Here is a 27,853-nt window from a genome sequence, read left to right as displayed (position 1 = left end):
ATGCTTCCTCGCTGTTCTGTCACTGCAGCTAACATCCAGGCACCATGTGGGTGGCTCTGCCCCTCTGTCTGCTGTCCGCTCTCCTGGCCACAGGTGAGTCCCGTCCGTCCCCGGGCACAGGGAGCCGGGTGGTGGGGTCGGGAATTCACTTGGGGAACGTGCCGCTGTGGATGGCGGATTCTGGGGTCAGGATGGAATTTGTGGGTAAAACCAGCAAGAGGAAAACCCGGTGCCACATCCCCCGGCTGACATGGGGAGAGCAGGGATTGGAGTCTGGGACTCCCACAGCCCACGCTAGGGGCCTGGCCAGCGGGTCTGAGTCCGTCTGTCCTTCCTTCTTCTCGTTCCTCCTCCATCTCTCGCCCGAGCTTGGGGTCATCCTGATGAGGAGCAGCACCCCCGTCCACATGTCGTCCTGCCTAGAAATGTTCCCCTGCCTGTCAGCGCTGAGATTCCTGCCAGGACTCCTGGCTTCATTCCCCGGGTTTGAAAGGGGAATGGGGGTGCAACGGGTGGGGGCTGGGAGCCAGGACTTCTGGGCTCATTCCCCAGCTGTCGAAGCGGGCTGGGGTGTAGTGAATTTGAGCAGAGATGCCTGGAAATCAGGACTCCCGGGTTCTGTCCGTGGCTCTGAAAGAGGAGTGGGATCTCGTGGGTTAGAGTGGGCTGGGAGTCAGGAGTGAGGACTTCTCAGCTGTCTTCTTGGTTCTAACCCTGAATTGAACACATCTTTTTTCTACCTCAGTTTCCATATTTCTTTGATAGGGATAATATAACTTTGCAACCATCTAGGGACATGGAAGGGGCGGGGAAGGTGTTCTGAGGTTTAAGTGATGTTTCCACATGAATGCTCTAAAAAACCAAAGTGGGAAAATCTTTCTTTCTTTCTTAAAACTACCTTATGCTCATGTAATGAATTTAAAGGCCCCCACGCTCTGGAAAGAGTTGATGCTCCTGGGATTGCTGGCTGGAGACGAACAGCCGTCAATCCAAAGGCTTAACAAGCGTGAATCGTATTCTGAAGAAGAGAATTGGCAGGATCAGTGATGAAAAGTGGGCTGAAGTCGAGTGTGGCTGAGCTGATGTAACTCTGAGAGGCAGAGGCCTGGAGCAGAGAGTGACGGCAGGGTGTGTGTGTGTGTGAAAGGTTCACCGCAAAGTCAGGCACAAACCCCTTTTCAGAGCAGCCGAAGTCTTGTTTTTCTGTCTACACAGACGTGTGGGGTTTGTTCGCAGGCACAAGCTGCACCCCAGATAGCCACGTCAGCAGCTGAAAATGTATTCTAGCCACAGACACTCAGGCAGCAAACAGACTTGTCTGCAGCATTGAGTCAGATACAAATGACCAGCTAGCAAGATGCCTTTCCCCATCCGGAGAGTTAAATGGAACTGGGCAGAACTGCTGCAAAAGCAGGTGGCATTTCTCCAAGATCTGCCTGCCCACACGTTCAGTGAGGAGGCATTGGTGGTAACAACTCCCACAGCGCCACCTCTTGGTTGGTGGTGGTATTTCGCCCACGGGCACTGCCTGGGAGGGGTGGGGAGCCGGGGTTTGTACTGAGAATGGATTTTTCCAACCTCCAGGGAGCGCTCTGCAATGCGAGGTGTGTGCGTCCAGAGAGCAATCGTGCTCCAGTCCCCTGCAGCCCTGCGCCCCCTGGGAAGGGACCTGCATCACCGTCGTGGCAGAGATCAGGCTGGGTGAGTGAAAGAAGATTTCTACTAAGTGTAGACACCATTGTCCTCGTAAAGCCAGGGGTCGAACCCAGGAATCCTGGCTCCCAGCCCGTCCCCCTACTCTAACCAATAGTCTCCGCTCCTCTCCAGGAGCAGGGACTGCTCAGTCTGGAATGATAATGTCATTGACGTGGGATGGGATGAGATGGGGTATTGCAGTGGGTGGCTGTGGGGCCTGGATCAGACAGAAGAGAGGATTTTATCGCGGGGGGTGGGGAGATGAGATTAGTTGGGGGTGGGGTGGATGGAACAAAAGGGGAGGATGGAGGGGCTGGGGGTCCATTGGGGAGCTCAGAGGTGATGCTCTGTTTCCCTTCCACAGAGGGAAACTCCTTTTCCTACACGGGTAAATCGTGCCTGGAGCCCAAGAACTGTGAGCCCGGCCCCTTCTCGCTCACCTACCCGCACAATGTCACCGTGCGGGCGAACATCGCCTGCTGTGACACCGACGGCTGCAACGCCGGGGCCATCCCAGGTGTGTGTCTGCTGCAAACCTAGAGCCCTGCTCCGGCCACACCTGCCTGGAGAGAACCCAGGAGTCCTGGCTCCCAGCCCAAAGCCCCCATCCCTAACCACGAGACCCCACTCGCTTCCCCGAGCTGGGATTGAGCCCAATGTGTGGTGACTCCCCACCCATGGCTGACTGTGTGTGTCTGACTGTTCTTAGTTCCAACTGTGAGCTCCGTCCCCAACGGCCGGCAGTGCCCGTTGTTCCTCAGACTGGGGCCACATCTCTGGAACTGGAAGGAGGTCTTGGACTGCACCGGCACCGAGGACCATTGTGTTGCGGAATCTGGGTTATTTACACGGGGTAAGTCCTCCAGATGCGGGCGGGGTCTGAACACAGAGCACGAGGTGGAGCCCAGGTGTCCTGGCTCAGTCCCAGCCCCCCTTGCTCTGACCCACTAGACTCCACTCCCCTGGCAGAGTTGCAGAGAGAACCCTGGAGTCCTAGTTGCTGAGATGCCAAAGGAGCACCCAAGGAGGATAAGGCCACTGCAGAGAAAGTAAATGAATTCTCTGCATCGGTCTTCACGGTTGAGGCTGGGAGGGAGATTCTCAAACCTGAGCCATTCTGTTTTGGTGACAAATCTGAGGAACTGTCCCAGATTGAGGAGTCATTACAGGAGTTTTTGCAAGAAATTGATAAATTAAACAGTAATAAGTCACCAGGACCAGATGGGATTCGCCCAAGAGTTCGGAGGGAACTCAAACGTCAAATTACAGAACTACTAACTGTGGTTTGTAACCTACCATTTAAATCAGCTTCTGTCTCAACTGGCTGGAGGACAGCTAATGACACGCCTGTTTCGAAAAAGGGCTTGTTAGCCGATGGCCAAGGATGTTTGGTGAGGTGCCAGCTATGCCCGTTTATACCATCCGTGACTTTAACCGCTAGGACGCACTGTCCCTTCGCGGCGGGCAGCCCGGGCTAGGCTGACGGATGCCCCAAGGTCCTAACGACCCGTGACTTTAACTGCTAGAGCTCAGAGCTCCTTCGCAGCGGGCAGCCAGGATTGACTGACAGGTGCCCCAAGAGTTTGCCCCATGGAGGCGGCACAACTCAACGCAAGGCTCTTAGTACTCCCACCTAATGGCCAGGCTTTAGAGCCAAAACGGCTGAGGTTCTTTAATTGTGTTGGCTGCTTTACAGTAAACCAGAGAAAACAAGTCAGGCTTATGCACAAAAGGTTACCAAAATTTATTAAGCTAGATTCTAATCATGTGGTTACAAAATTGCTAGTGCCTACTTATTTAAATGTAGAGATGTTACACACACAAACAGGTTACAAAACTGAAGCCACAATCCCAAAGAAAGAAAACAAAGTATAGAGCTCTATTTCAAAATATGTGTACACTAAAGATAGGAGATCAGGTGTGGGTGCTTCTTACCCTCCTTGCATCTCTCGATTCCAGCGGTGCCAAGCCAGGATCGGTCACTCAATTCTGCGGAAAGACGAATAAGGGACAAGGCTTAGGGACCCTCTTAGCTGCAGAAGCCTTGGGAGGCTGTCACTTATCTGACCAGCAGATAGATAGTGAAAAGCACTCCAAAATCATGGTGCTGTAGGTCCCCTACTTATACCTCTGTACTCCTTTATTCTCTTTCTCCTTTCTTATGCCAAATTGGGGCTGGTCTGTCTGGGTGACGCCAGCTTTCGCAAGAGTAGTTTACACTTGCAAGGGAGAGAAACAATAAGTGTCGACTACTGGACATTTCTTTTGTCAGGGTAAATATTTTCCCACCTAGGATGTTGGGGTGCGTGCATCACGCTATTTAGTAGGGGCTAAGAGCCATGTCTGTCACAGGGCCTCTGCCTGCTGTGAGCTTAATCCTTGTATCTGTTCCCAGAGGCACATTGTAGCAGCACACCTGTGCTTTTCACAGCTTCAAAGGCTGTGCTGGAATATATGTTAAGTGCCCTGTTCCGGCTTCCTCCTGTGTTTCCAGCAATGCTGGTCTGAGGGGGGCGGGGGGGGGGGGCTGTCTGGCTACAGGGCTCCAGAGGTGATCCCGGCAACTACAGGCCAATAAGTCTGACTTCAGGACAGGGCAAACTCATTGAAACTATAGAAAAGAAGAGAACTGTCAGCCACATAGATGAACATAATTTGTTGTGGAAGGGTCAACATGGTTTCGGTAAAGGGAAATCACGCCTCACCAGTGTACGAGAATTCTCTGAGGGGGTCAACAAGAGTGTGGACAAGGGGGATCCCATGGATATAGTGTACTTAGATTTTCAGAAAGCGTCCCTCACCAAAGGCTCTTAAGCAAAGTGAGCTGTCATGCGATAAAATCCTCTCATGGCTCAGTAACTGGTTAAAAGAAAGGGAAAAAAGGGTAGGAAGAATTGGTCAGTTTTCAGAAGGGAGAGGTAAATAGTGGGAGTCCCCCAGGGATCTGCACTGGGCCCAGTGCTATTCACCAAATTCCGAAATGTTCTGGAAAAAAGGGTAATAGTGAGGTGGCAAAATTTGCAGAAGATACAAACCTACTCAAGATATTAAAGTCCAAAGGAGACTGTGAAGAGGTACTAAAGGGTCTCTCAGAACTGGGTGACTGGGCAACAAAATGGCAGAGGAAATTCAGTGTTGATAAATGCAAACTAATGCACATGGGCAAACGTAATCCCAAGTAGACATACACAATAATGGGTCGAATTTACCACTCAAGAAAGATCTTGGAGTCACTGTGGAGAGTTCTCTGAAATCATCCACTCCATGTGCAGCGGCCGTCACAAAAGCAAACAGAATGCTGGGAATCATTCATAAAGGGACAGAGAATAGGACAGAGATCTAACCCCAAAGATCGTGTTGCCTCAATATAAATCCATGGGACGCCCACAGCTTGAACACTGCGGACGGATGTGGTCGCCCTGTCTCAAAAAAGATCTATTGGAATTGGAAAGGCTTCAGAAAATGCCAACCAAAATGATGAGGGGGATGGAATGGCTGCCATATGAGGAGAGATTAATAAGAGTGGGACTCTTCAGCTTGGAAATGAAACGGCAAAGGGGGGATATGATCGAGGTCTAAAGAAGGTTGAAGCGTGTGGAGGAAGTAAAGAAGGAAGTGTTATTTACTCCTCCTAACATAAGAACGAGGGGTCACCACAGGCAGCAGGTATAAAACAAACCAAAGGAAGTACTGCTTCACACAACGCACAAGAAACCTGTGGAACTCATTGCCGGGGGAAGTTGTGAAGGCGCAGATTATAACAGGGTTCAAACAGGAACTAGAGAAGTTCCTGGAGGACAGGCCCATCTGTGGCTATGAGCCAGGATGGGCAGGGAAGGTGGCCCTAGCCTCTGTTTGCCAGGAGCTGGGAATGGGCGACAGGGTATGGATCACTGGATGATTCCCTGTTCTGTTCATTCCCTCTGGGGCACCTGGCATTGGCCAGAGGATACTGGGTTGGATGGACCTTTGGGGTGACCCAGGAGGGCCATTCCTCTTATGTTCTCATGTTGTTCCAGGCCCCCTGCTCTGAGCACTAGACCCCAGTCTGCCTGCAGAGCCGGGTGCAGTCCTGCTGGGAGGGGAGTGTGTGAGAGACCTCATGAGGGTCGGGGTGGGGGGGGAATTGGGAACCCCCGATCACGTCTCTCCCCCTGTCCAGGTAAAATCAAACTGAGGAATACTGCGGCTGGATGTGGCTCCCCTGGCGCCTGCGTTAAGACAGCGTTGGTGAAGAAATACGCCCAGGGCATGCCGGAGATCCTGAGCCAGGCCGAGTGCTACCCAGCTCCAAAGGCCAGTGGAGGCATCGGGGAGCCCTGAGGCCCGGGCTGGCATCCTCCCCTTCTGCTGCGTGCCGGGCTGCAGTGCACCTCCCTTCAGCAGCCACTGACTGCTGCTTCTCTTTCGGGGGAGATTGCGGGTTCCTTTTGTGCATTGGCTGAATAAAGCGAGTTGTGGGGAAAGTACCCCCCATGATCTCTGATCTTCCCTGGGGAAGGAGGGCTGTGGGAAGGAGAGGCCGTGGCTCACCCAGCTGTCCAGGTGGGCGGGAACGCCCTGGAGGGGAGAAATGTCCTTCTAGGTTGATTTTGCAGGGCTCAGTTCGTCCCGCTCTCTGGAGCGGCTCCACTGGGTGTGCCGGGCTCAGGGAAGGTGTCAGGAAACAGGGCAGATCCCCCCAACCGGTGGTGCTCTGTGAGCAGATTTCACCCAGCGTGAACTCCTGGATCGCTGCCCCCGTCTGACCCTGGAGTCACAGCCAGTCCCCTCACATACTCTCAGACAAGCCGGACTTTGTGAGGAAAGGTCACGTACACCCCAAACCAGCCCACCCAGGTTGTCCCCTGCCCCAGGAGACCAGACTCTTACCCCAGAGCCACGGGACCCTAGATCCTCCACCAAAGGCAACGCTGGCAGCCAGGTCTGTAGGAAACTCGCGAAAGGTTCGTGAGCTAAGGAAAGGGAATGAGGGTCACAAGGGGTTAAAGCAGGTAAAATTCATGCCCGGGTGAGTCGCAGTCTGTAATTCCAAATGGTGGCGGTGAAGGAAGAAACTGCCATTTTCCAAAGTCTTTTCAGGTGCCCCCAGACGGTCTCCAGGGATCCCCGCTTTGCATCCGGTTCCGGTCCCTGTAAGCGTCCAGCCAGCCCAGCGAGGCAGGGTTACCTCAATCCATCCTTACAGCTTCTTCTCCCAGAGAAGAAGGTGGCAGGGCCCCCACCCACGTGGGCTTTGCCTTCGATAGGGGGAGGGAGGAACGCGGTGGTCTGCACACACGATGCCTCTGCCTTTGGGGTCAGCACTTTTCTGGTGCTAAAGTTCTTCGTTAGCATCCCTACGGCATTGTCAAGGTTCCTTCCCCACTCTGAACTGTAGGGTACAGATGTGGGGACCTGCATGAAAACCTCCTAAGCTTACTTTTACCAGCTTAGGTTAAAACTTCCCCAAGGTACAAGCTATTTTACCCTTTCCCTTGGATTTCCACTGCCACCACCAAACTTTATCTGGGTTCCTGAGAAAACGTAGTTTGGAAACGTCTTTCCCCCCAAAATCCTCCCAACTCTTGCACCCCACTTCCTGGGGAAGGTTTGGTACAAATCCTCACCAATTTGCATAGGTGACCACAGACCCAAACCCTTGGATCTTAGAACAAAGAAAAAGCATTGAGTTTCCTTACAAGAAGACTTTTAATAGAAGTAGAAAAGAATCACCTCTTTAAAATTGGAATGGCAAATACCTTACAGGGGAATTAGATTCAAAACAGAGAGAATCCCTCTAGGCAAAACCTTAAGTTACAAAAAGACACACAGACAGGAATATCCATTCTATTCAGCACAGCTATTTTCTCAGCCATTTAAAGAAATCATAATCTAGCACATACCTAGCTAGATTACTTTTACTAACTTCTAAGAGTCCATTCCTGTTCTGTCCCCGGCAAAAGCATCACACAGACAGACACAGACCCTTTGTTTTTCTCCCTCCTCCCAGCTTTTGAAAGCATCTTATCTCCTCATTGGTCATTTTGGTCAGGTGCCAGCGAGGTTACCTTTAGCTTCTTAACCCTTTACAGGTGAGAGGATTTTTCCTCTGGACAGGAGGGATTATAAAGGGGTTTACACTTCCCTTTATATTTATGACAACAGGTGAAAGTGTTTTGCCACTGGCCATGGGGTATTTTAGAGCTCCAGGGACAGAAAGGTGGTTCCCCTTCCCTTTATATTTATGACAGGTCCGTTCTTATGTTATTTTAAAATATATAAAAGTGTCACGGCCACACTGTGACTGACAAATAGCTGCCTTTCTCATTTCCACTGTGTAATTATAAGATAACTCCACTGGGATATAAATATTGTTCTTACAGTTCAGTGGATAGTACATAGAGCTGCACAAACAAGTCATTGTGTCAGGAAATTTTAGCTCGTATTGACTTCACTAGTGCTTTTTATCTGGCCTGTAGTAAAATGAGGCAAACATCAAGATGAGCTGGTGTATCACCGTGGAAGACCTGTGTGTACCCCTGGGGTACACGGACCCCTGGCTGAGAACCACTGGTCTCCACGAATGCACAAGGAAATTGGCCTCAAGACACATTGGCATCACCTGATCAGCCAGTGTCACATGCAGGGTTGTGAAATCTCCCATCTCTGGTCCCACCAGGATGTCATGGGGCAGCCCCAGCCCATCCCTTAGGGGTAGGTATTTGCCAACCTTTCCGCAGAGAAGGACCTGGGGATTACAGTGGATGAGAAGCTGGCAATGAGACAGCAGGGTGGCCTTGTTGCCAAGAAGGCCAAAGGCATTTTGAGCTGCATCAGTAGGAGCGTTGCCAGCAGATGGAGGGAAGTGATTGTTCCCCTCTATTCGGCACTGGTGAGGCCACATCTGGAGTACTGGATCCAGTTTTGGGCCCCCCACTACAGAAGGGATGTGGACAAATTGGAGAGAGTCCAGCGGAGGACAACGAAAATGATTAGGGGGCTGGAGCACGTGACTTAGGAGGGGAGGCTGAGGGAACTGGGCTTCTTTCGTCTGCAGAAGAGAAGAGTGAGGGGGAATTTGATAGCATCCTTCAACTACCTGAGGGGGCTTCCAAAGGGGATGGAGCTCGGCAGTTCTCAGTGGTGGCAGATGACAGAACGAGGAGCAATGGTCTCCAGTTGCAGTTGGGGAGGTCTAGGTTGGAGGTCGAGGGGAGGGACGGCATCCACAGGACAGCAACCGGGACCCCAGGGCAGGTCACAGCGGTGAGAGCTCAGCTGCCCGGCCCTGGGGAGCAGCTGGCCGCACGCTGCATGGTGGACGTCTCTTTTTCTTCCATCGGTGGCGGTTGCTACTTCACGCGGATGGTGGCCAGCGAGAAGCCGGGAAGGCTGGGCTGTGCAGGCCCTGGGGCCCGCCCGCCCCTTCTGTCTGCAGTCCCACCCCTGTTCTGCTCCTTCCCCAGTGGCCCTGCCCCGGTTCCCCCCACAGTCCTGTCCCAGTCCACCCACCCCCTTGCAGCCCCCCCGCTCACGGCCCCAAGACCAGGAAAGATCTGTCCCGCCGCCAACTGGGGGTGAGAGCTCTTCCAGTCCCCGGGCCACAGACGCAGCTGGGATCCGGGCGCTGGGGCTTCCCCCGCCAACTGGCACTTCTGCCAGGCACCGGGCTTGGGGTGCAGGGGTGCCCATTTTCCAGGGGGCCCCCAATGGGCTGAGGCTGCTGGGCACAGGCCCTGGCGGCCCATTGGCTAATCCGCCACCGCTGCACTGCGGGTAGGGGTGCAGGCTCCCCTGGCTGAGCTGCCCTGGCAGGGCGGGGCAGGTGAGGGCAGGGGGCTCTGTGTGTGGACGGAGCGGGGTTTGGGTTTAAACACGGTTCAGATCCATGTCCACAGGGAGAGGGGGAAGTCGGCTGGCTTTGAAACAGGGGAGCGTGGCTCCCAACTCGCTTGCAAAGCCACAGGGTGTGAGAAGAGGCTCTGGCCCTATAGGGAGCCTGGGGCTGAGCCTTGCCCAGAGCTGGGCCAAGGGCATAGCCAGGTAAAGCGGGAACTGCCGGGAGGCTGCGGGGGCCTGGCCCACTGGAAATCCTGGCCCGGGCCTCCCTTTGTCCTAGTGCCTATGGGCCCTGAGAGCCGGGGCTGGAAGGAATCCGGGACAGGCGCTCACCTTCCCAGATCTGCCCGCTGATGGAAATGCACTGGCTGGCACGGCCCTTGCACTGCAGGGTCTCCATGCTGGAACAGCTGCTCCGACCAGGGGCAATGCAGATCGGGCACCGGCCTCCCGTGTAGACGGTGTTGATGATCGGCCCTGCAAGACCCCCAAAGAGAGGGTTGGTGGGGGTTGACGGGCAGGGCTGAGGACAGGTGCCTTCTCTACTTTGTTACCACTTATTTCTAGCACTGCAATAACTGAGATCAGGGACCTCCTTGTGCCAAGAGCTGCACAGACTCCCCAGAGCAGGGGCCCTGATTGCAGTGGGCACTGCATAGATCCCCCCCAGCCTGCTACTGGGGGCCCCCATTGTGCCAGGCACTGCACGCCTCCCTCCCCTGAGATCAGGGTCCCTCCTATGGCACCAGGTGCTACACGGGACCCCACCCTTCTCCAGAAAAGAACCTTTTCCGAACCAGTTTGACACTCAGTCGGAGCCTGGGCCACTGGGAACGAGCAGGGAGGGATGCAGAGACGTACAGACAGGAGAGAACCGGGTATTGCAGCTGTTCGTAGAGCAGGTCCGGGATTGAATCTTCACAAAGACCCCATTCCCGAAGAAGAGGGAGATGTTCCTGGGCGTGGCGGAGGATACACAGGACAAGGAATAGCCTGCATTTTCCTTCGCTTCTGGTTAGAAGCAAAACAGTCACAAAAATTATTTACAGATGAAACCAGTGCCCCGAGGGCTGGTGATTCCTGGGAGCCACCTCACCCCTTTTCCTGGCGTCCCAGGCCAGAAGGGCCCATTCCCAGCATCTACTCTGACCTGCCGCACAGCCCAGGCTGGAGAAGTCCTCCCTACATTGTGCCCGATCACGTGTATTTGATGTAAGCATCTTCCAGGAGGGCAGCCAGCCTGGCCTGGGGGATGCCGATGGATGCTCCATCCACCACATCCCTAAGGAGCTTGTTAACCACCCTCTCCAGCATGTCTCGCTAAATACTTGTCTGGCACGCATCATCATGGTATCTGAACCCTGCGTCATCTTTAATGTATTATCCTCACAGCCACCTTGTGGGATGGGGCAGGGCAGTCACCCGCATTGAACAGATGGGGGAAACTGAGGCACAGATCCTCATCAGGACCTAACTCTTTGAAGCTCTGGGCCTAAGTGGTGTGTCCCAGGTCACACAGGGTGGCTGGCAGAGGGGGGCCTGGACCCCAGGAGTGCTAAGCCCTTGGCGCGCGTGTCCCGCCCACAGCCAGCAAACGGTCGGTGCAGAGAACGATGGTGGAAAGTCAGCGCCACCCACCTTTGACCAGTGCGTTTGCCTCCCAGACACCGAGGCAGGTGCTGTGACCAGCGGGGCAGGGCTGTGGCTGAGCAGGACAGTTGCTCACAGAATTTTTCCTACACTGGTAACAGGATCTGGTGAGGAGGGAAATAAAGCAGGATTTCCATTTTAATTTCTGGTGCCAGCGTCCCCCCTTTCTCATCTGGTCCCCGAAGGCCTCGGGTTTGTGGAGGTGGCCTTGGCTGGGTTGATCTCACTCCTGCCGTTAAAGCCAGTGCCTGGGATCGGTGCTGGCAGGGGCAGGGTGCACAGGCCGGTGTCTGCAGCAGTTTGGGGCACAGAGGGATGCGACAAAGTGGGAATTGAGCTCCTATTTCTACGATGCCATGGAGTGCCTCAGTTTCCCTCTGTGCTTTGCAAGGCTGTGCAGGGCCGCCCCTCCATCCATCCCCGACACACCTGTGATGAAGTGGAAGCGTTCTTAATGTTTCCTCTGAATAGTGTGGGGGTGCCTCAGTTTCCTCTATGCAGTTCTTAAGTATCTAGGTGGTGGGATAAGGGTGTATGATCCTTGCAGAGCCCGAGAGGGCAGGTGTGTGCAGGGGTCTGGACACAGAAAATGGCTGACACCCTGTTTCCTGGCCACTGATGGCCTGGGCCCTTCCCCCCTGCAAGGTGAGAGCTAAAGGGTTGGAGAACAAAGGAATCAGGTGATCTCCTGGCCCGGGAAAGGGACAAAGCCCAGAGGAGATGGGGCTGGAGGGAGTTTCAGTTTGGGGCTGGCTGGGGAGTGGAGTGAAGTGCAGACGGGGTTGTCTGGCTCACTGCCCCCCAAAATGGACCTGGCTGAGCGGTCCTGTTCTCTGCACCCACAAGCTCTGTTTTAGACTATGTTCCTGTTGTCTAATAAACCTTCTGTTTTACTGGCTGGCTGAGAGTCCCGTCTGACTGTGGAGTTGGGGGACAGGACCCTCTGGCTTCCCCAGGACCCCGCCTGGGCAGACTCACTGTGAGAAGCGCATGGAATGGCAGAGGAGGCTGAATGCTCCGAGGTCAGACCCAGGAAGGTGGAAGCCGGGCGAGCTGTGTGTCCTGCAGACAGGCTGCTCCCAGAGCGGAGACTTCCCCAGAGTCCTGCCTGGCTTCGTAGGGAGCAGGTCCAGAGCATAGCCCGGGGACTCCCTGACAACACCCATCCTTCCGTCCGTCCATCCTCCTACACGTCCACCCTTCCCCCCACATACCCATCCATCCATTCCCCTACGAGACTGTCTGTCCATCTATCCATCTGCCTTCACGCCTGTCCATCCATTCCCCTACACACCTGTCAAGGTTCCTTCCCCACTCTGAACTCTAGGGTACAGATGTGGGGACCTGCATGAAAATCTCCTCAGCTTACTTTCATCAGCTTAGGTTAAAACTTTCCCAAGGTACAAATTAGTTTTATCCTTTGCCTTTGGATTTCCACTGCCACCACCAAACTTTAACTGGGTTTACTGGGAAACATAGTTTGGACATGTCTTTCCCCCCAAAATCCTCCCAACCCTTGCACCCCACTTCCTGGGGAAGGTTTGGTAAAAATCCTCACCAATTGCATAGGTGACCACAGACCCAAACCCTTGGATCTTAGAATGATGAAAAAGCATTCAGTTTCCTTACAAGAAGACCTTTAATAGAAGTAAAGGAATCACCTCTGGAAAATCAGGATGGTAGATACCTTAAAGGGTAATTAGAATCATAGAATCATAGAATATCAGGGTTGGAAGGGACCTCAGGAGGTCATCTAGTCCAACCCCCTGCTCAAAGCAGGACAAATCCCCAATTAAATCATCCCAGCCAGGGCTTTCTCAAGCCTGACCTTAAAAACTTCTAAGGAAGGAGATTCTACCACCTCCCTAGGTAACACATTTCAGTGTTTCACCACCCTCTTGGTGAAAAAGTTTTTCCTAATATCCAACCTAAACCTCCCCCACTGCAACTTGAGACCATTACTCCTTGTCCTGTCCTCTTCCACCATTGAGAATAGTCTAGAACCATCCACTCTGGAACCACCTCTCAGGAAGTTGAAAGCAGCTATCAAATCCCCCCTCATTCTTCTCTTCTGCAGACTAAACAATCCCAGTTCCCTCAGTCTCTCCTCATAAGTCTTGTGTTCCAGACCCCTAATCATTTTTGTTGCCCTTTGCTGGACTCTCTCCAATTTATCCACATCCTTCTTGTAGTGTGGGGCCCAAAACTGGACACAGTACTCCAGATGAGGCCTCACCAATGTCGAATAGAGGGGGACGATCACGTCCCTCGATCTGCTCGCTATGCCCCTACTTATACATCCCAAAATGCCATTGGCCTTCTTGGCAACAAGGGCACACTGCTGACTCATATCCAGCTTCTCGTCCACTGTCACCCCTAGGTCCCTTCCCGCAGAACTGGTGCCGAGCCATTCGGTCCCTAGTCTGTAGCGGTGCATTGGGTTCTTCCGTCCTAAGTGCAGGACCCTGCACTTATCCTTATTGAACCTCATCAGATTTCTTTTGGCCCAATCCTCCAATTTGTCTAGGTCCTTCTGTATCCTATCCCTGCCCTCCAGAGTATCTACCACTCCTCCCAGTTTAGTATCATCCGCAAATTTGCTGAGGGTGCAATCCACACCATCCTCCAGATCATTTATGAAGATATTGAACAAAACCGGGCCCAGGACCGACCCCTGGGGCACTCCACTTGATACCGGCTGCCAACTAGACATGGAGCCATTGATCACTGCCCGTTGAGCCCGACAATCTAGCCAACTTTCTACCCACCTTATAGTGCATTCATCCAGCCCATACTTCTTTAACTTGCTGACAAGAATACTGTTGGAGACCGTGTCAAAAGCTTTGCTAAAGTCAAGAAACAATACATCCACTGCTTTCCCTTCATCCACAGAACCAGTAATCTCATCATAGAAGGCGATTAGATTAGTCAGGCATGACCTTCCCTTGGTGAATCCGTGCTGACTGTTCCTGATCACTTTCCTCTCATGCAAGTGCTTCAGGATTGATTCTTTGAGGACCTGCTCCATGATTTTTCCAGGGACTGAGGTGAGGCTGACTGGCCTGTAGTTCCCAGGATCCTCCTTCTTCCCTTTTTTAAAGATTGGCACTACATTAGCCTTTTTCCAATCATCCGGGACTTCCCCCGTTCGCCATGAGTTTTCAAAGATAATGGCCAATGGCTCTGCAATCACAGCCGCCAATTCCTTCAGCACTCTCGGATGCAACTCGTCCGGCCCCATGGACTTGCAGAAGGCCAGCTTTTGTAAATAGTCCCTAACCACCTCTTTCTCCACCGAGGGCTGGCCATCTACTCCCCATGTTGTGATGCCCAGCGCAGCAGTCTGGGAGCTGACCTTGTTCGTGAAGACAGAGGCAAAAAAAGCATTGAGTACATTAGCTTTTTCCACATCCTCTGTCACTAGGTTGCCTCCCTCATTCAGTAAGGGGCCCTCACTTTCCTTGGCTTCCTTCTTGTTGCCAACATACCTGAAGAAACCCTTCTTGTTACTCTTGACATCTCTTGCTAGCTGCAGCTCCAGGTGCGATTTGGCCCTCCTGATTTCATTCCTACATGCCCGAGCAATATTTTTATACTCATCCCTGGTCATATGTCCAACCTTCCACTTCTTGTAAGCTTCTTTTTTATGTTTAAGATCCACTAGGATTTCACCGTTAAGCCAAGCTGGTTGCCTGCCATATTTACTATTCTTTCGACACATCGGGATGGTTTGTCCCTGTAACCTCAACAGGGATTCCTTGAAATACAGCCAGCTCTCCTGGACTCCTTTCCCCTTCATGTTAGTCCCCCAGGGGATCCTGGCCATCCGTTCCCTGAGGGAGTCGAAGTCTGCTTTCCTGAAGTCCAGGGTCCGTATCCTGCTGCTTACCTTTCTTCTCTGCGTCAGGATCCTGAACTCAACCAACTCATGGTCACTGCCCCCCAGATTCCCATCCACTTTTGCTTCCTCCACTAATTCTTCCCGGTTTGTGAGCAGCAGGTCAAGAAAAGCTTCCCCCCTAGTTGGCTCCTCTAGCACTTGCACCAGGAAATTGTCCCCTACGCTTTCCAAAAACTTCCTGGATTGTCTGTGCACCGCTGTATTGCTCTCCCAGCAGATATCAGGAAAATTAAAGTCACCCATGAGAACCAGGGCATGCGATCTAGTAGCTTCTGCGAGTTGCCGGAAGAAAGCCTCGTCCACCTCCTCCCCCTGGTCCGGCGGTCTATAGCAGACTCCCACCACTACATCACTCCTGTTGCTCACACTTCTAAACTTGATCCAGAGACACTCAGGGTTTTCCTGCAGTTTCATACTGGAGCTCTGAGGATTCATACTGCTCCCTTACATACAGTGCGACTCCCCCACCTTTTCTGCCCTGCCTGTCTTTCAAAACATTAGATTCAAAACATAGAGAAAAGGAGGACTTGTGGCACCTTAGAGACTAACCAATTTATTTGAGCATGAGCTTTCGTGAGCTACAGCTCACTTCATCGGATGCATACCGTGGAAACTGCAGCAGACTTTATATACACACAGAAAATATGAAACAAAACCTCCTCCCACCCCACTGTCCTGCTGGTAATAGCTTATCTAAAGTGATCATCAAGTTGGGCCATTTCCAGCACAAATCCAGGTTTTCTCACCCTCCAACCCCACACAAATTCACTCTCCTGCTGGTGATAGCCCATCCAAAGTGACAACTCTCTACACAATGTGCATGATAATCAAGGTGGGCCATTTCCTGCACAAATCCAGGTTCTCTCACCCCCTCACCCCCTCCCAAAAACCACACACATAAACTCACTATCCTGCTGGTAATAGCTCATCCAAACTGACCACTCTCCAAGTTTAAATCCAAGTTAAACCAGAACATCTGGTGGGGGGAGGGGGAGGAAAAAACAAGGGGAAATAGGCTACCTTGCATAATGACTTAGCCACTCCCAGTCTCTATTTAAGCCTAAATTAATAGTATCCAATTTGCAAATGAATTCCAATTCAGCAGTTTCTCGCTGGAGTCTGGATTTGAAGTTTTTTTGTTTTAAGATAGCGACCTTCATGTCTGTGATTGCGTGACCAGAGAGATTGAAGTGTTCTCCGACTGGTTTATGAATCTTATAATTCTTGACATCTGATTTGTGTCCATTTATTCTTTTACGTAGAGACTGTCCAGTTTGACCAATGTACATGGCAGAGGGGCATTGCTGGCACATGATGGCATAGATCACATTGGTGGATGTGCAGCTGAACGAGCCTCTGATCGTGTGGCTGATGTTATTAGGCCCTGTGATGGTGTCCCCTGAATAGATATGTGGGCAGAGTTGGCAACGGGCTTTGTTGCAAGGATAAGTTCCTGGGTTAGTGGTTCTGTTGTGTGGTATGTGGTTGTTGGTGAGTATTTGCTTCAGGTTGCGGGGCTATCTGTTGGCAAGGACTGGCCTGTCTCCCAAGATGTGTGAGAGTGTTGGGTCATCCTTTAGGATAGGTTGTAGATCCTTAATAATGCATTGGAGGGGTTTTAGTTGGGGGCTGAAGGTGACGGCTAGTGGCGTTCTGTTATTTTCTTTGTTAGGCCTGTCCTGTAGTAGGTAACTTCTGGGAACTCTTCTGGCTCTATCAATCTGTTTCTTTACTTCCGCAGATGGGTATTGTAGTTGTAAGAAAGCTTGACAGAGATCTTGAAGGTGTTTGTCTCTGTCTGAGGGGTTGGAGCAAATGTGGTTGTATCGCAGAGCTTGGCTGTAGACGATGGATCGTGTGGTGTGGTCAGGGTGAAAGCTGGAGGCATGCAGGTAGGAATAGCGGTCAGTAGGCTTCCGGTATAGGGTGGTGTTTATGTGACCATTGTTTATGAGCACTGTAGTGTCCAGGAAGTGGATCTCTTGTGTGGACTGGACCAGGCTGAGGTTGATGGTGGGATGGAAATTGTTGAAATCATGGCGGAATTCCTCAAGGGCTTCTTTTCCATGGGTCCAGATGATGAAGATGTCATCAATATAGCGCAAGTAGAGTAGGGGCGTTAGGGGACGAGAGCTGAGGAAGCGTTGTTCTAAATCAGCCATAAAAATGTTGGCATACTGTGGGGCCATGCGGGTACCCATAGCAGTGCCGCTGATCTGAAGGTATACATTGTCTGATACAATGATACGTCGGCGCGTAGCTAGTACACAGCTCCTGGATCTTCTGTCGCTGCATAAGCCCAAGCGTCATGGAGAGGTTCACCTCTTCCACACCAGCACTTTTCCCTTCGTAGTAGACACCTTCAGGCCACTCAGCGTCGTCTCCTCTCTGGGCTGTAAACTGACAAAGCTTTAATTCTCTGGAATAAAAGGGCTTTAGAGAATTAATATGGTACACCTTAGGCTTTTGGTTGGAGGTGGGGAATGCTATGAGATAATTAACAGCTCCCAGGCGCTCCTGGACTGTGAATGGCCCTTCCCACGATGCTTCCATTTTATAGGCCTGGAGCGCCTTAAGACCATGACCTGGTCCCCTACTTTGAAGGAACGCTCTCTGGCATGTTTATCATACCAGGCTTTTTGCTCTTTTTGAGCATCCTGTAAGTTTTCTTTAGCAAGGGCTAAAGAGGTTCGGAGGGTGTTTTGTAGGTTGGTTACAAAGTCCAGAATGTTATGTTCCTGGAGAAGGTGTAAATCCCTCCCATTGCTGCTTCACCGACTGTAATGGCCCCTTAACCTCACAGCCATATACAAGTTCAAATGGGGAAAACCCTAAACTGGGATGTGGTACAGCTCTGTAGGCAAAGAGCAACTGCTGCAACACTAGGTCCCAATCATTGGAGTGCTCATTTACGAATTTACGTATCATGGTCCCCAAAGTCCCCTTAAACTTCTCCACCATGCCGTTTGTTTGATGGTGGTAAGGAGTGGCAACCAAGTGACTTACCCCATGAGCTTCCCAGAGGTTTTCCATAGTTCCTGCCAGGAAATTAGTCCCTGCACCTGTGAGGATGTCGGAGGGCCAACCTACCCTGGCAAAAATGTCTGCTAGTGCCTGGCACACACTTTTAGCCCTGGGGTTTCTTAGAGTTACTGCTTCCGGCCATCAGGTGGCAAAATCCATGAAAGTCAGTCTGTACTGCTTCCCTCTGGGTGTCTTTTTCGGAAAAGGACCCAGAATATCCACAGCTACTCACTGAAATGGAACTTCAATGATGGGGAGTGGTTGGAGAAGGGCTTTGACCTGGTCTTGGGGTTTTCCCACTCTTTGGCATACTTCACAAGACCGGACATATGTAGAAACATCCTTGCCCATTCCCTCCCAGTGGAATGCCCCCCCCAAACGGTCTTTGGTCCTGTTCAGCCCAGCATGGCCACTATGGTGATCGTGGGGAAAGCTCAAGATCTTGGCCTGGTATTTAGTTGGACCTACCAACTGTCTCTGAGGATGCCAGTCTTCCTGGTGTCCACCAGAAGGAGTTTCCTTGTATAAAAGTCTTCTTTCTACAACAAACCTGGATCGATTAGAAGAGCTGAGAGGCGGTGCATTGCTCCGTGCTGCCGTCCAAGCGCTCTGGAGGCTTTCATCCTCTTCCTGTTCGTCTGGAACTGTTCCCTTGATGCTGGAGACATCAGTTCCTCATTGGATTGTGGACCTATGCTTGGTCCCTCTGGAAGCAATGTAGGGGATGGGGCTGTTTCCGTTGACTGTGAACCGCTCTCCGCTGGGACACTATATTGGGGTTCTGGCTCTGGCTGAGCCTCTTGTGTAGGGTTATGGGCTGCTGCTGGTTCAGGTTCGGTGGGGCCCTCTGGTGTTGAGGTTGCAAGTACTGGATTCAGTGCTAGCAATGGGTCTGGTGCTGGTTGTTCCTCAGGTTCTGGGACTGGTTCCGTCTGGGTCTCTGGGACTGGATCCACTAGTACTGTTGCAGACATTGGCCTGGGGTCCGGGTCCATCACCTCTGACCGGGTCCTGAGAGAAGTTTCCTGAACAGAGCTAGGCCTCACGGCTCGTTTAGCCTGGCTGCGGGTGACCATTCCCACCCTCTTGGCCCACTTCACATGATTGGCCAAGTCTTCCCCCAACAGCATGGGGATGGGATAATCATCATCGACTGCAAAAGTCCACGTTCCTGACCAGCCCTGGTACTGGACAGGCAATTTGGCTGTAGGCAAATGGAAAGAGTGGGACTTGAAGGGTTGAATCGTCACTTGGATCTCTGGGTTGATTAAATTGGGGTCCACTAAGGAAGCATGGATAGCTGACACTTGTGCTCCGGTGTCCCTCCACGCGGTGACCTTCTTCCTGCCCACACTCACAGTTTCCCTCCACTCCAAGGGTATCTGGGAGGTATCTGGGCCTGGGGATCTTTGGTGTGATTCCGGTGCAATGAACTGTAATCTGTTGGGGATTTTGGGGCAGTTGGCCTTTACTTGCCCCAGCCCGTTACATTTAAAACATCGTCCAGCTGAGGGGTCACTGGGGCGAGGTGGGTTGCTGGAGAACGGGGTGGTGGGATAAGGTGTCTGGAGGGTTCTTTGGGAGGTAGGTGGGGCCTTGGGTGACCCCCGGTAATAGGGTGTGGTCTGGGGTTGTCCCTTCTGGTCTCCGCTCCAACTGCGACCAGTTTTCTTCTTCTCTGCCACCTGCACCTATCTGGCTCCGATCTCTCCTGCCTCGATTACAGTTTTGGGCTTCCCATCTAGGATGTATCTTTCTATTTCCTCAGGAACACCCTCTAAGAATTGTTCCATTTGCATTAGGAAGGGTAAATTTACTGGAGATTCAACACTTGCTCCTGATATCCAGGCATCCCAGTGATTTACAATGTGGTAGGCATGTCAGGTAAATGACACGTCTGGTTTCCACCTTAGGGCTCTGAACCTCCGATGAGAATGCTTGGGTGTTATCCCCATTCTGACTCTCGCCTTGGATTTAAACCGTTCATACTTGTTCATGTTTTCTTTAGGCATTTCAGCCGCCACCTCAGCTAATTGTCCACTGAGCTGCGGCCTCAGCTCTACCATGTATTGGTCTGTAGGGATGCTGTACCCAAGGCAGGCCCTTTTGAAGTTTTCTAAGAAGGCCTCGGTATCATCGCCTGCCTTGTAGGTGGGGAACTTTCTGGGATGGGAAGTGCTACCTGGAGAAGGATTGCTAGGGTTTGTAGGTATATTCTGCTGAGTCTTTACCTTCTCCATCTCCAGTTCATGCTTCCTCTCTTTCTCCTCCTCCTCCTCCACATGCTGCCTCTCTTTTTCCTTCTCCTCCTCCACATGCTTCCTTGCCTCCATTTCCCTCCTGTGGGCAGCCTCCTGTACCTCCTTCTCCAGCCGCATGAGTTCTATCTGTCTTTCATGTTCCTTTTGTTTTTGCTCAGCCTGAAATCTGGCTAATTCCAGTGTTTCTTGAGCCATGGATTCTGTCATCTTAACCTCTCTGTTTTTAACTAACTTTACACCGGAGGTTTGGAAATAAACAAACAAACAAAACTTGGCTGTAAAATTTTGCTGTGCTGGAATAGGATACCTATTCTCTGATAGTGATTGTCAGCCTACAGAAAAAGACAATTCCCTTTGTCTCTGCTCTGGCCCCAAATCAAAGCAAAAAACCTCCAACTACTTGGAAACCTGCTTAGCAGCCCCAAAGGAAAAAAAATTTCGTGTTCAAATCTGTGCTCCTTCTAAAAAAAAAAAAAAAATCAAAATCCGAAAAAAAACCCCTGCCACTTTTGTCTCCAGGGAAATGGGTAGAACACCCCCCCCTCCCATTTAGTTGTAGGGGGAAACAAAACCTCAGGTTTTCGAAGACTGTGCATTTCCCTGCAGGAGATTAACTACTCTGCCTCCAGGCAAAGAAAACCTGCAATTCACAAAGATAATCCCCTTTTGTCTCTGCTCTGGCCCCAAAGCAGAGAAAAAACTAGTTGCTTTCAGTTGGACCTCCTTTCCAGCAGCCCCAAAGGAAAAAAAATATTTCCTTTTTAAAATCCGTTTTTCTGGTTCAAAAAAATCTCAAATTGATCTCAAAATGATTTCAGGTTAATCCCACCACTCTGCCACCATGTCAAGGTTCCTTCCCACTCTGAACTCTAGGGTACAGATGTGGGGACCTGCATGAAAACCTCCTAAGCTTACTTTCATCAGTTTCGGTGAAAACTTCCCCAAGGTACAAATTAATTTTGTCCTTTGCCCCTAGATTTCTACTGCCACCACCAAACTTTAACTGGGTTTACTGGGAAAGGTAGTTTGGACACGCCTTTCCCCCCAAATCCTCCCAACCCTTGCACCCCACTTCCTGGGGAAGGTTTGGTACAAATCCTCACCAATTTGCATAGGTGACCACAGACCCAAACCCTTGGATCTTAGAACAATGAAAAAGCATTGAGTTTCCTTACAAGAAGACTTTTAATAGAAGTAGAAAAGAATCACCTCTGTAAAATCAGGATGGCAAATACCTTACAGGGGAATTAGATTCAAAACAGAGAGAATGTCTCTAGGCAAAACCTTAAGTTACAAAAAGACACACAGACAGGAATATCCATTCTGTTCAGCACAGCCATTTTCTCAGCCATTTAAAGAAATCATAATCTAACACATACCTAGCTAGATTACTTACTAAATTCTAAGAGTCCATTCCTGTTCTGTCCCCAGCAAAAGCATCACACAGACAGACACAGACCCTTTGTTTTTCTCCCTCCTCCCAGCTTTTGAAAGCATCTTATCTCCTCATTGGTCATTTTGGTCAGGTGCCAGCGAGGTTACCTTTAGCTTCTTAACCCTTTACAGGTGAGAGGATTTTTCCTCTGGAGAGGAGGGATTATAAAGGAGTTTACCCTTCCCTTACTATTTATGACAACAGGTGAAAGTGTTTTGCCACTGGCCATGGGGTATTTTATAGCACCGGGGACACAAAGGTGGATCCTCTTCCCTTTATATTTATGACAGGTCCTTTCTTATGTTATTATAAAAATACATAAGTGTTATGGCCACATTGTGACTGACAAATAGCTTCCTTTCTCAGTTTCCCCGGGTAATGATAAGATAACTCCACTGGGATATAAATATTGTTCTTACAGTTCAGTGGATAGTACATAGAGCTGCACAAACAAGTCATTGTGTCAGGAAATTTTAGCTCGTACTGACTTCACTAGTGCTTTATATCTGGCCTGTTGTAAAACGAGGCAAACATCAAGATAAGCTGATGTACCCCCTGGAAGACCTGTGTGTACCCTGGAGTACACGGACCCCTGGCTGAGAACCACAGATCTCCACTAACGCACAAGGGAATTGGCCTCAAGACACATTGCATCACCTGATCAGCCAAAGTCACATGCAGGGTTGTGAAATCTCCCATCTCCGGGTCCACCAGGATGTCATGGGGCAGCCCCAGCCGATCCCCCAGGGGGCAGGTATTTGCCAACCTGCCGGATAAAACCACAGCCAGATGCTTCCTCACTGTTCTGTCGCTGCAGCTAACATCCAGGCACCATGTGGGTGGCTCTGCCCCTCTGTCTGCTGTCCGCTCTCCTGGCCACAGGTGAGTCCCGTGCGTCCCGGGGCACAGGGAGCCGGGTGGTGGGGTCGGGAATTCACTTGGGGAACGTGCCACTGTGGATGGCGGATTCTGGGGTCAGGATGGAATTTGTGGGTAAAAGCAGCAAGAGGAAAACCCGGAGTCACGTCCCCCGGCTGACTCGGGGAGAGCAGGGATTGGAGTCTGGGACTCCCACAGCCCACGCTAGGGGCCTGGCCAGCGGGTCTGAGTCCGTCTGTCCTTCCTTCTTCTCGTTCCTCCTCCATCTCTCGCCTGAGCTTGGGGTCATCCCGATGAGGAGCAGCACCCCCGTCCACATGTCGTCCTGCCTAGAAATGTTCCCCTGCCTGTCAGCGCTGAGATTCCTGCCAGGACTCCTGGCTTCATTCCCTGGGTTTGAAAGGGGAATGGGGCTGCAACGGGTAGGGGCTGGGAGCCAGGACTTCTGGGCTCATTCCCCAGCTGTCGAAGCGGGCTGGGGTGTAGTGAGTTTGAGCAGAGATGGCTGGAAATCAGGACTCCCGGGTTCTGTCCGTGGCTCTGAAAGAGGCGTGGGATCTCATGGGTTAGAGTGGGCTGGGAGTCAGGAGTGAGGACTTCTCAGCTGTCTTCTTGGTTCTAACCCTGAATTGAACACATCTTTTTTCTACCTCAGTTTCCATATTTCTTTGATAGGGATAATATAACTTTGCAACCATCTAGGGACATAGAAGGGGCGGGGAAGGTGTTCTGAGGTTTAAGTGATGTTTACACATGAAAGCTCTAAAAAAACCAAAGTGGGAAAATCTTTCTTTCTTTCTTAAAACTACCTTATGCTCATGTAATGAATTTAAAGGCCCCCACGCTCTGGAGAGGAAAGAGTTGATGCTCCTGGGATCGCTGGCTGGAGGTGCACAGCCATCTATCCAAAGGCTTGACAAGCGTCAATTGTATTCTGAAGAAGCAAATTGGCAGGATCAGCAATGAAAAGTGGGCTGAAGTCGAGTGTGGCTGAGCTGACGTAACTCTGAGAGGCAGAGGCCTGGAGCAGAGAGTGACGGCGGGGTGTGTGTGTGTGTGTGTGAAAGGTTCACCGCAAAGCCAGGCACAAACCCCTTTTCAGAGCAGCCGAAGTCTTGTTTTTCTGTCTACACAGACGTGTGGGGTTTGTTCGCAGGCACAAGCTGCACCCCAGATAGCCACGTCAGCAGCTGAAAATGTATTCTAGCCACAGACACTCAGGCAGCAAACTGACTTGTCTGCGGTTTTGAGTAAGATACAAATGACCAGCTAGCAAGATGCCTTTCCCCATCCGGAGATTTAAATGGAACTGGGCAGAACTGCTGCAAAAGCAGGTGGCATTTCTCCAAGATCTGCCTGCCCACACGTTCAGTGAGGAGGCATTGGTGGTAACAACTCCCACAGTTGGTTGGTGGTGGTATTTCGCCCACGGGCACTGCCTGGGGACGGGTGGGAAGCCTCGGTTTGTACTGAGAAGGGATTTTTCCAACCTCCAGGGAGCGCTCTGCAATGCGAGGTGTGTGTGTCCGCAGAGCAATCATGCTCCGGCCCCCTGCAGCCCTGCGCCCCCTCGGAAGCGACCTGCGTCACTGTCGTGGCTGAGTTCAGGCTGGGTGAGTGAAAGAAGATTCCTACTAAGTGTAGACACCATTGTCCTCCTGAAGCCAGGGGTCGAAACCAGGAGTCCTGGCTCCCAGCCCCTCCCCCTACTCTAACCAATAGACTCTCCTCCTCTCCAGGAGCAGGGACTGCTCCGTCTGGAAAGGTAATGTCATAGACAGGGGATGGGATGAGATGGGAATTGCAGTGGGTGGCTGTGGGCCCTGGATCAGACAGAAGAGAGGATTTTATCGGGGGTGGGGGGGAAGATGAGATTAGTTGGGGGTGGGGTGGATGGAACAAAAGGGGAGGATGAAGCAGCTGGGGGTCCATTGGGGAGCTCAGAGGTGATTCTACGTTTCTCTTCCACAGTGGGAAACTCCTTCTCCTACACTGGTAAATCGTGCCTGGAGCCCAAGAACTGTGAGCCCGGCCCCTTCTCGCTGACCTACGCGCACAATGTCACCGTGCGGGCGAACATCGCCTGCTGTGACACCGACGGCTGCAACGCCGGGGCCATCCCAGGTGTGTGTCTGCTGCAAACCTAGAGCCGTGCTCTGGCCATACCTGCCTGGAGAGTACCCAGGAGTCCTGGCTCCCAGCCCCCCTGCTCTAACCACTAGACCCCACTCGCTTCCCCGAGCTGGGATCGAGCCCAGCGTGTGGTGAATCTCCACCCCTGGCTGACTGTGTGTGTCTGACTCTTCTCAGTGCCAACTGTGAGCTCCGTCCCCAATGGCCGGCAGTGCCCTTCTTTCTTCAAAAAGGGGGCATATCGCTGGCAGGAGAAGGAGCTCTTGGCCTGTACCGGCGCGGAGGACCATTGTGTTGAGGAATCTGGGATATTAACACTGGGTAAGTTCTCCAGATGGGGGCGGGGTCTGAACACAGAGTACGAGGTGGAGCCCAGGTGTCCTGGCTCAGTCCCAGCCCCCCTTGCTCTGACCCACTAGACTCCACTCCCCTGGCAGAGTTACAGAGAGAACCCTGGAGTCCTACTTGCTGAGATGCCAAAGGAGCACCCAAGGAGGATAAGGCCACTGCAGAGAAAGTAAATGAATTCTGTGCATCGGTCTTCACGGCTGAGGCTGGGAGGGAGATTCCCAAATCGGAGCCATTCTGTTTTGGTGACAAATCTGAGGAACTGTCCCAGATTGAGGAGTCATTACAGGAGTTTTTGCACCAAATTGATAAATTAAACAGTAATAAGTCACCAGGACCAGATGGGATTCGCCCAAGAGTTTGGAAGGAACTCAAACGTCAAATTACAGAATGACTAACTGTGGTTTGTAACCTACTTTTTAAATCAGCTTCTGTTCCAACTGGCTGGAGGATGGCTGATGACACGCCAATTTCTAAAAAGGGCTCCAGAGGTGATCCCGGCAGCTGCAGGCCAATAAGTCCGACTTCAGTACTGGGCAAACTCATTGAAACTATAGGAAAGAAGAGAACTGTCAGACACATAGATGAACATAATTTGTTGTGGAAGGGTCAACATGGTTTTGGTAAAGGGAAATCACGCCTCACCAATCTACTAGAATTCTTTGAGGGGGTCAACAAGTGTGTGGACAAGGGGGATCCCATGGATATAGTGTACTTAGATGTGGCGGTTCAATGATGAGACAGAACACAGCTTTATGCAAGCAAGCAGGCTGGTCAGCTGAGATGGGCTGTTCTGCCCCCCCCCCGCCTTCCACCTTCTCCTTTTATTATATTTCTCCCCCCTAAGCATTACACACTGCTACTGCAAAAAGATACACAAAGGAATGTATGACGTTGATTAATATACTTATTTACCATCCTTTATCTACTACAATCCTGGTTCTCAGGCCTTGAGCCCAGGCTAAGAAAGCTTCCCACAGTTGCTGCCCCAACAATCAAGTTCTCATGGTTCATATCTAGCCCTTGTCCTTGGATAGAGCAATGTGTGCATTGCTTCTACAAAACAGTCAGGGTGAGCCCCGCCTGCTTCCAGGTGGAATAGCTAAACATGAACCCTTCACTTAGATTTTCAGAAAGCGTCCCTCACCAAAGGCTCTTAAACAAAGTGAGCTGTCACGCGATAAAATCCTCTCATGGCTCAGTAACTGGTTAAAAGATAGGGAAAAAAGGGTCGGAAGAAATGGTCAGTTTTCAGAAGGGAGAGAGGTAAATAGTGGGAGTCCCCCAGGGATCTGCACTGGGCCCAGTGCTATTCACCAAATTCCGAAATGTTCTGGAAAAAGGGGTAAATCATTAGGTGGGAAAATTTGCAGAAGATACAAACCTACTCAAGATATTAAAGTCCAAAGGAGACTGCGAAGAGGTACTAAAGGGTCTCTCAGAACTGGGTGACTGGGCAACAAAATGGCAGAGGAAATTCAATGTTGATAAATGCAAAGTAACGCACATGGGCAAACGTAATCCCAACTAGACATACACAATGATGGGTCGAATTTACCACTCAAGAAAGATCTTGGAGTCACTGTGGATACTTCTCTGAAATCATCCACTCCATGTGCAGCGGCCGTAAAAAAGCAAACAGAATGCTGGGAATCATTCATAAAGGGACAGAGAATGAGACAGACAATAGCATGTTGCCTCAATATAAATCCATGGGACGCCCACAACTTGAACACTGCGTGCGGATGTGGTCGCCCCTCTCAGAAAAGAGATATTGGAATTGGAAAATCTTCAGAAAAGCCCAACCAAAATGATGAGGGGGATGGAACGGCTGCCATATGAGGAGAGATTAATAAGAGTGGGACTTTTCATCCTGGACAAGAGACGGCTAAGGGGGATATGATCGAGGTCTAAAGAAGGTTGAAGGGTGTGGAGGAAGGAAATAAGGAAGTGTTATTTACTCCTCCTAAAATAAAAACGAGGGGTCACCACAGGCAGCAGGTTTAAAACAAACCAAAGGAAGTACTCCTTCACACAATGCACAGTCAACCTGTGGAACTCATTGCCGGGGGATGTTTTGACGGCCAAGACTATATAACAGGGTTCAAACAGGAACTAGAGAAGTTCCTGGAGGACAGGTCCATCTGTGGCTATAGCCAGGATGGGCAGGGAAGGTGCCCCTAGCCTCTGTTTGCCAGGAGCTGGGAATGGGCGACGGGATGGATCACTGGATGATTCCCTGTTCTGTTCCTTCCCTCTGGGGCACCTGGAATTGGCCAGAGGATACTGGGCTAGATGGACCTTTGGGGTGGCCCAGCAGGGCCGTTCCTCGGTTATGTTCTCACGTTGTTCCAGCCCCCTGCTCTGAGCACTAGACCCCACTCTGCCTGCAGAGCCGGGTGCAGTCCTGCTGGGAGGGGAGTGTGTGAGAAACCACATGGGGGTCAGGGGAGGGAATGTGGGAGCCCCCGATCACGTCTCTCTCCCCCCGTCCAGGTGGCATCACCCTGACGAAGATTGCGGCTGGATGTGTCTCCCCTGGCACCTGCGTGAAGAGAGTGGGGGTGAAGAAATACGCCCAGGGCGTGGTGGAGGTGCTGACCCGGGCCGACTGCTACCCAGCTCCCAGGGCTGGCGGGGGCATCGGGGAGCCCTGAGCCCCGGCGTGGCATCCTCCCCTTCTGCTGCGCACTGGGCTGCAGTGCA

General features: G+C 51.5%; 1 pseudogene across 1 annotated transcript; it reads left to right on the top strand.

The window, feature by feature from the left end:
• LOC311512091 (phospholipase A2 inhibitor and Ly6/PLAUR domain-containing protein-like) lies at positions 1 to 27,853 on the top strand (annotated as a pseudogene). The gene is made up of 5 exons: positions 1 to 93; positions 24,163 to 24,279; positions 24,638 to 24,790; positions 24,977 to 25,120; positions 27,644 to 27,853. The product of its transcript is annotated as a phospholipase A2 inhibitor and Ly6/PLAUR domain-containing protein-like (transcript).

This window comes from Lepidochelys olivacea (assembly GCF_965140295.1).
Source record: "Lepidochelys olivacea isolate rLepOli2 genome assembly, chromosome: 24".
Taxonomy (NCBI): domain Eukaryota; kingdom Metazoa; phylum Chordata; order Testudines; family Cheloniidae; genus Lepidochelys; species Lepidochelys olivacea.
This window is presented reverse-complemented; position numbering and strand designations above follow the sequence as displayed.